At 44.0% G+C, this 7,905-nt stretch overlaps 1 protein-coding gene across 2 annotated transcripts in view; it reads right to left on the bottom strand.

Moving 5' to 3' along the window:
• Positions 1 to 4,046, bottom strand: part of MYO16 (myosin XVI) — a 695,568-nt gene extending 691,522 nt beyond the window's left edge. For both annotated transcript variants that reach the window (XM_074387449.1, XM_074387448.1), the window contains exon 1: positions 3,912 to 4,046. The gene's annotated coding sequence lies outside the window, so the exon portion shown is untranslated. The remainder of the gene's footprint in view (positions 1 to 3,911) is intronic.
• Between the last annotated feature and the right edge of the window lie 3,859 nt (positions 4,047 to 7,905).

A 7,905-nucleotide genomic window follows, 5' to 3' on the forward strand; every position in this document is an offset into this window, starting at 1 on the left:
CCAGATTTCTCTGGCCACAGAAATAAGCACATCACAGAAATTATAAAGAACGAGTCACTCAAAATAGTTATTTTTAAAAACATAATTGTATACTAAGAATCGTAATCCTGTGTGAGATATACAATAAATAAGTCGATTTGGTCCTGCCGCATAAAGTTCATACTCTATCCAAAAACACCAGTACTTCACCCATGACTGAACGGTTGAGAATGTAAACCTAAATTTCCTTAGAAGTAATGGCCTGGTTTATTATGACATCTTCCTCCTTATTATAACACAAAAATAGCCAAATAAGAAAATCTTTGCAGATTCCTTCGTAAATGGGAAAGAGACAAGGTTCTAGATAGAGGAGGTCGGAGTGCGCCCAATGTACATTTTTGAAAGACCATGCACTGTGTTCTCAAATGCAGTGTGCTCCTGTAAATGACCCAGGGGCTGCTTGTGTCTCAGGCCCAGATTCTGGTTCCACCGGCCTTGGACAGGTCGAGGAATTAAGTTCTTATTGGGCATCTCCAGAAAATCTTGAGTTGGCAGCCCGAGGCACACACCTCGCCAGTCCTTAGAAGTTTACAATCTTCAAATTCAAGGTCCTGCATGCTTGAATGACTACTCATTTTCAGGAAATGTCACTACAGAATTGTTAATACATTTTATAATTTTTCATTTTCTGAAAATTATTGTTTAGCACATTCTCTTGAAAAAAAAAAAAAAGTCCATGCTTAACACAGGCAAGTGGAGTATAAATGTTTTATCTCAATGAACTAATGAGTCAACTATGTTCTGAAGGCATTGACTGAGTCCTTACTAAGTAGCACATGGAGGGCAGGCTACTAAGATATGAAGATGAAAATAGACTTAAAGACAACAAATATTACAGGGTCGTAATTACCCACACATAGCGTAGCCCCTGAGGAGCCCCTAATTTTGTCTGGGGACTTCTGTGAGAGGGAGAAGGGACAGAATTCAGTCACAGGAAGTCGGCAATGTGGAATGATTGTGCCTGCCCTGCATCTGGGCAGAGAACTTGTGAGGATCAAATGAGATATTAAAGGGAAAAGCAACTTAGGGACAGGTAAGGTGTTGGTATTGTGAGCTTTTCAGTTTCTAAGAGTGACAACATTTCTCCCTCCAGGACTGTGTCTTTGCCTCAGTGGAATTCAGGTGAACATCATCTGCTTTTACTGCCTGGCTTTTTAGATTTTTAAGCCCACGTGGTTAAATTATATGCATTTTAATCTCGGTAAGGTTTTTTTCTTGTTTTCTTCACATGCTCATTGTTTGCTCTCTGGAAATCTTAAAGAACAAGGTGTTATATCTAGTACAGAGCAGAATCTACAACCACACACAAAGGGAGTAAGGAGAGGATAGAGAGGCAAAACATCTGGGGCAGGTTTCACTGGCCAGCCCTTTTCTCAGGAGAAAGTAATCAAATCACTCTCTCTCCCTACACATCTACCGCTCCAGTCTGGTGGAAACAGCAAGACTCAGCAGCCTTGCCAATATCTAGCTGTGTGATGGTGAAAAAAATTACCTAAGTCTTCTGGACCTCTTTGCCTTCATTTGAAGCACAGCGCACTTGAACAGAACATTTTGAAAGTTCCTTTCTAGCCCAGCATTTTCTCATTCTATGAACATGTGTTATTATGGGCCTGGATTTGCCCTGGTGATGAGATCTGGAAAGGGCAGACACATTTTTGAGGTGCTCAGCTGAACACAGGCTTTAAGTATCATTTTCAAATATCACAATCCCAGTGCCTATCTTTTCTCACTTTTGCAAATGTTTTAACACATTTAAGATCTGCAAGTTATGTACACACATAGATATACACACACATATCCATATATATGTGGATCATATATGCATTCTATGTATGATTGTGGTTTTACCCAACACATTTTATTTTCTGACTCTCAAGAAGAAGGCAATATTTCTGTTTTTATTCAGTCTTCAAGAACATTGGGGTTCTGCAGCAGACTTGTATTCAGTATACACTCTCCTTTATCCAAAGGCAACTGACTTACCCACAGATTACATTGGTGACCTAGCACAGCAGCAGGTGGGGCTTGTATCTTCAAGCATTCTCAGGCCAGGGGGTTGGAGGAGAGGGGCAGAAACCTTTACAGTATTCATTGTATATGCAAAATATTTTAGCTATTTTAATGTATACTAAACAAATCATTTTACTTTATTAAATTCCCCCTGCCAATTCTCATAGTACACAGATAAACTCAACCATAGCATTCTGCCCTCTAGGTAACGTTTTATTGGTGAAATGTATATTTCCTTCAGTAATTAAATGTCACACTCTGGATGATTTTTATAGCAAGTAGTATTGTCCCTGGAACATATGCTGTCTGTAATGCATTGTCGTATATTCTGGTTTTCAAAAGTCCATCAAAAGTCCTCATATGCTTACACAGGTTAACCACACGTGACAGTGTTAAGTACATGTCATACATGTTTGTATAATATTAACAAAATAAAGCAACTTCAAACGGACCAACAGACATGTTTTGGAGTACCCTTAATCCACTGATGGCAAATTACCTTCAAGGCTTCTAAAAATTAAAAATACTAAAAGGAAAATGTAATTTATTCTGGCAGCTGTGCAATAATCCCACAAGAAGGAAGCTGATGGTCCCAGTGCATCTGTGGTTGGCCCCTCCTCAGTCATGTGGCTTTGATCTCAGGATCTCATTGACGACTTTGGGATCCCTTGTTCTTCCTCTTGATCCTAAGTGAAATGCACTGGGAGATGTATGGATAGCCCGCGGGAGCGTCAGGAATACTCCCAAGAACACATGGCAAACGCGTGTTGTAAACGCTTTAACCTTCCTCCCAACACAGACTCCAGAGACTGCGTGAGATTCGCAGAGAAAGCCACTACTCGGAAGAGGCTGGGGCTTCTCCTGCGCTTCTGCCTTGGGAAAACGCAGGCCGGCCCTCGGCTCATTGACTCCTCTGGCCAATTCGGAGCAGCCAAGTTTCACTTGACCCTGCTTAGCACGGGAGGCCGCCCCTCCTCCAATGGCTAGTCATTCTTCCGAGTGCCAAACGATTAACACCCAATTGCAATGCCTCGGCTCACAACCCCGACACAGACATCTGAGCCACTTGTGAGTAGCTACCGCTTTTCCGTAAATGACAGAAATACTAAGAGAACTTGATGGAAATCGGCTCCATTTCCTCTCGGGGGCGTACTAGGGACCCGTGACACGGAGCGCTTGCACCGGCCTAGTGGATTTCCGCAGCCAGGGAAGACGGGGCGACGCTGAGGCTCGGCGCCCCCCACCCGGGTGGGTCCGCGCCGCCCGCCCACCGGCCGCTCACTTGGCCGCCGGCCGCTGAGACAATGGAGCTGACACTGCCCAGCGGGGGTCGCGCGGAGGGGTCAGCAGCCTTCGCCGGAGAGGCAACAGCTGGGGAGCCCTCCTTCACCCTACATCTTTGTTCTGCTCTCTCTTTTCCAACCCCAAAGACACAGAGGAGGGGGAGGCGGAGCCCCCGCCGCGCCCGGGAGCGGTTGTGTAGGTGACCACGCCGCTTCCCCCATCTCCCGTAGCAACGAGACTGCCGCGTCCCTCGAAATGGCCCGTTTCGCCCCCTTCTCCGGGGCCAGGTCCGGAGTTGAGAAGCGTCCACTCTCAGCCTCGGCTTAGGCGTCCTAAGGGTGGGGAAGTGCCCGCGATCCCGTTCCCGGAAAGGGACAGAGGAGCCTCCTCTCCACGCCCCCCAGCGCATCCAGCCCTCGCTGTGCGGGAACTCTGGGTGGGGACCCCGCGACGCACGTTCGACCCCCGGCACCCTCCCTCCCTGCGCCCCCAGCCCCGCCGACCTCCAGCCCGGGAGAGGCTGCCCCGCCAAGTTCCCCGCGCTGGGACCGCGCGCAGCGCCGCGCCGACGCCCCTACCTGGCGAAGGAGAAGGGTCCGCGGTTGACTGGGGCCGGGTGGCTCGCTGAGGACCGGGACCCGGCGCGGAGACCAGCCGCAAGCGGCCCACGAGAGGGGTCGGCGGCGCCCCTGTGCCCGGGGCCGGCTGCGGGCTGGGGACGGCTCCGCCACCCGCTCGGCGGCGGCTCGCTCTGCCAGCCTCTGCGACCCGCAGCCGCGGTGTCGGCGGCGACACAGTCCCCGCCGGCCCCGCCTCTCCCCTCCCCTCCCCGCGCGCCCCCCGCGTGGTGCCCGCCGCAGCGCGGGTCGTGGGGCTGGGGTCGGGCTCCCAGGGCGCCGCGCCTCGCGCTGCAGGTCACTTTCCTGCGGCGCCGGGACGCGGAACCGCCTCCCTCCTGATTCCCGCCCCGGCGGCCACCGGATCTCCTGCGCCCTCCTCTCCACGCTCCTCGCGCGTTCCTGGAGACCGCGCCTCTCTCGGCTCCTGCCCTCCGGTTCTCTCCTTTCCCTCCCGCCTCTCTCTCTGCTGCAATTCTGAGAACGGAGCTCACTCCGGAAACTTTTCCGTCTCCACTTGTGCAAGATCCAGGGAGCAGGATGGGAAGGGAGTCCCCAGCGCTGTGACCTGCAGCTGGGGTCCCCCCGGGCAGTCCCAACAGAACAAAGGCCACGCGCGGACTGTGGCACTGGTTACCAGATGAAATGAATGACCTCCTCTAATGCTACAGAGGCCGCAACAGTCCTTCGCCCTCTCTGGTAATTCAAGAGCCTTCTGAACTGGGCTCCAAACATGAACTTCAGCCTTGGAGAACACGTGTCCTGGGGACTGCTCCCCGTCACTGCTGTCCGAGAATTCCAGTACACTGGAATTGAACTCAATGGCAGGTTTACCCCCGCTCCCAGTTTTGTTCCTGGGTGGCTGTGTAAACGTGTTCTCGGTCCACATTTTGTCAAGAGGGCTATTTGCTGTATTAATTCTGGGGTCAATGTGTCCTTAGGCGATTGTGTCCCTGCACAGACATCATCGGATGAATGGACTTAAACGCAACTCAGTGGTATCGCCTACTCCACATTGAGGACATCTGGTACTGGCCGAGTGTGGTGGTTCACATCTGTAATATTAGCACTTTTGGAGGCCAAAGCGGGTGGATCTCCTGAGCTCTGGAGTTTGAGACCAGCCTGGGCAACATGAAGAGAATCTCGTCTCTACCAAAAATACAAAAAAAAAAAAAAAAAAAATAGCTGGGTGTGGTGGCGCGGCCTGTGGTCCCAGCTACTTAGGAGGCTGAGGTGGAAGAATCACTTGAGCCCTGGAGGTAGCAGTGAGCCCAGATCGCGCCACTGCACTCCAGCCTGTGTGACAGACGGAGACCCCTGCCACACACACACACACACACACACACACACAGAATACATATGGTAGATGACCTATTGCTCTTAGGCTACGAACCCGTAAAGCATGGTCCTGTGCCAAATACCATAGACAATTAGAACACAGTGGTAAGTATTTGTATATCGAAACATATGTAAACGTAAAAAAAGGTACAATAGAAACATGGTAATATAATCCGATGGGACCACATTTCTACATGCTGTTGGCCCAAACCTCCTTATGTAGTGCATGACTGCACAGGTGATTATGTATACACATATTATATACACTAACATACATTATATATAATCTATATAATGTATGTATAAAACAATATATGGGATTATGCTATGTATGTATATACTGTGATTATCTATGTGATTATGTGTAATCACATGTGTTTATATATACACATGTATAGAGACATAATAGCAGAGGGCTTTGAACATAGTACACACTCAATAACTGTTTATTCAAATGAGTTTACTACCTTATCAATTATTGGATATGCCTGGATAAATTGTATGATACATGAATATATGATAGAGACTCTATATAGTTAGTTTTCTACATGAAATTCAAATTTCATACTTAGGTGACATTATAAGGCTGCATTTTCAGGAATGGATTAAACAGCGACTTGAGATAATGCTTTTTAATTGCCATTTATATTTCACATCTTAAGTTATTTGAAATATATTCTGTGGTTTTTAGGATAGGACTAATTAAACTAATTAATTGACCTTAAATATGAAACCATATGAAGACGTTTTCCATATGTAATGTAATGTGATGAAGTCTAAGTCAGAGCTCTTATAAAAATAATTTATGAAATTATAATAATAATGAAGGCTAACAAGATTGACTATGAATTTAAACTAAAATAATTATTTCAGCACCTTATTGTTTTCCTGGCATTTTATGCATTTAGTGTCTGAGAAATATAAATGTGGTATGAGGAATATTACCCATTTTATGGTTATTGCATTGCATCATATTTGAAATCATTGTTTCTCTTTATATTGTAAGATTTGTATAGAAGCAGAGGCTTGCAGAAATTGAGCTTACCAAAAGTTAAGCTCTGGTTAACTAGCCTCTAAAGCTCCACAGAGGTCGAACAGAAGAGGTGCCTGATAAAATGCTAACGTGGTCAGGACGAGAGTGCAGATTTGTATTGCTACAGTACATGATTCTCAAACACAGGTTCTATACTGGATATATGTTTCTATCATATATCTAAGTTTCTGTATTAGCAGGTGATAGTATAGACAAAAACATGCAAAGAAAATAGCATAAGTCATAAATAGCAATCGTGTTTGTATTCTAGGTATTTCCATTACATTCTACATCAGGTAGTGATTACAGTGGCCTGAAATACACAGCTGACATTGATAAGGTTTGAAAAAATCGCTCTGCCACTTGCACATATGGGCAATGTGTTATTAAGAATGCCGATATTGGTTCAGTTCCCAAAGGTAATTTTCCTGTGTAAAGTGAGATATGAATGCTCATTTGTCATTGCTGATTTCTCTGTTTAAATGGAAACAGCCAGTTCTGAAATAGTAATTTTTTTACTAGGACAGAAGTATGCATTATCCAGCTTTGGCAGCCCTGTGAGGTATATGGTGGTAAAAGAGGACTACCTAAAATAGAAACCTTAAAGAAGATGGCTATCACAATATTCTGAGTAAAAGTTTTAAGCACTTTTCGAAACAGAATTTATTAAGTTCATCCAATGGAAATGTGTAAAATGAATTGTTTGAATTTTATTATACTCATAATCTGTTCTGCCTATATATATATATATATATATATATATATATATATAAACATACATAGGTAGAACAGATTATGAGTGTAATTATATATATATATATATATATATATATATATATATATATACACATAGGCACAATAGGTATATATATATATATATATATATATATATATATATATATATACCTTTATCAAATGAACTAGAAATATAGACATGGAAATATAAAATATTTTCTAATTTTTACCAGTTGTTTGGGAAACAGAGACAATTATTTTCATAAAACACCATGTCTAGATTAAAGTGATGTACCTAAAAGTAAAGTCATGCATCACTTAATGATGGAGCTATATTCTGAGAAATGCATCATTAAGCAATTTTATTGTTGTGCAAACATAAAAGTGGGTTTAAAGGAACCTGGATGGTGTCCCTACTACACACATATGCTATATGCTAAAGCTCCTGGGTTACAAACCTGTACAGCATGTTACTCTACTGAATATTGCAGGCAACGGTAGCACAATGGTAAGTACTTGAGCATCTACTACTATCTAAACATAGAAAAGTTACATTAAAAATATGGCATAAAAGTTCTTACAATGAATGAAGCTTGCAGGAATAAAAGTTGCCCTGGGAGAATCAGTGAGTGATGAGTGAATGCGAAGGCTTAGGGCATTACTGAAGACTTTATACTGTACACTTCAGCTACACTAAGTTTATTTGTTTAAATGTCTTTCTTCAATAATAAACTAACCTTAGCTTATTGTAACATTTTTACTTTATAAGCTTCTAAGTTTTTTTAACTTTTGACCCATTTAAAATAATAATTTAAGAAACATATTGTACAAATTTACAAAAATATTTTT

This window comes from Saimiri boliviensis, chromosome 16 (assembly GCF_048565385.1).
Source record: "Saimiri boliviensis isolate mSaiBol1 chromosome 16, mSaiBol1.pri, whole genome shotgun sequence".
Taxonomy (NCBI): domain Eukaryota; kingdom Metazoa; phylum Chordata; class Mammalia; order Primates; family Cebidae; genus Saimiri; species Saimiri boliviensis.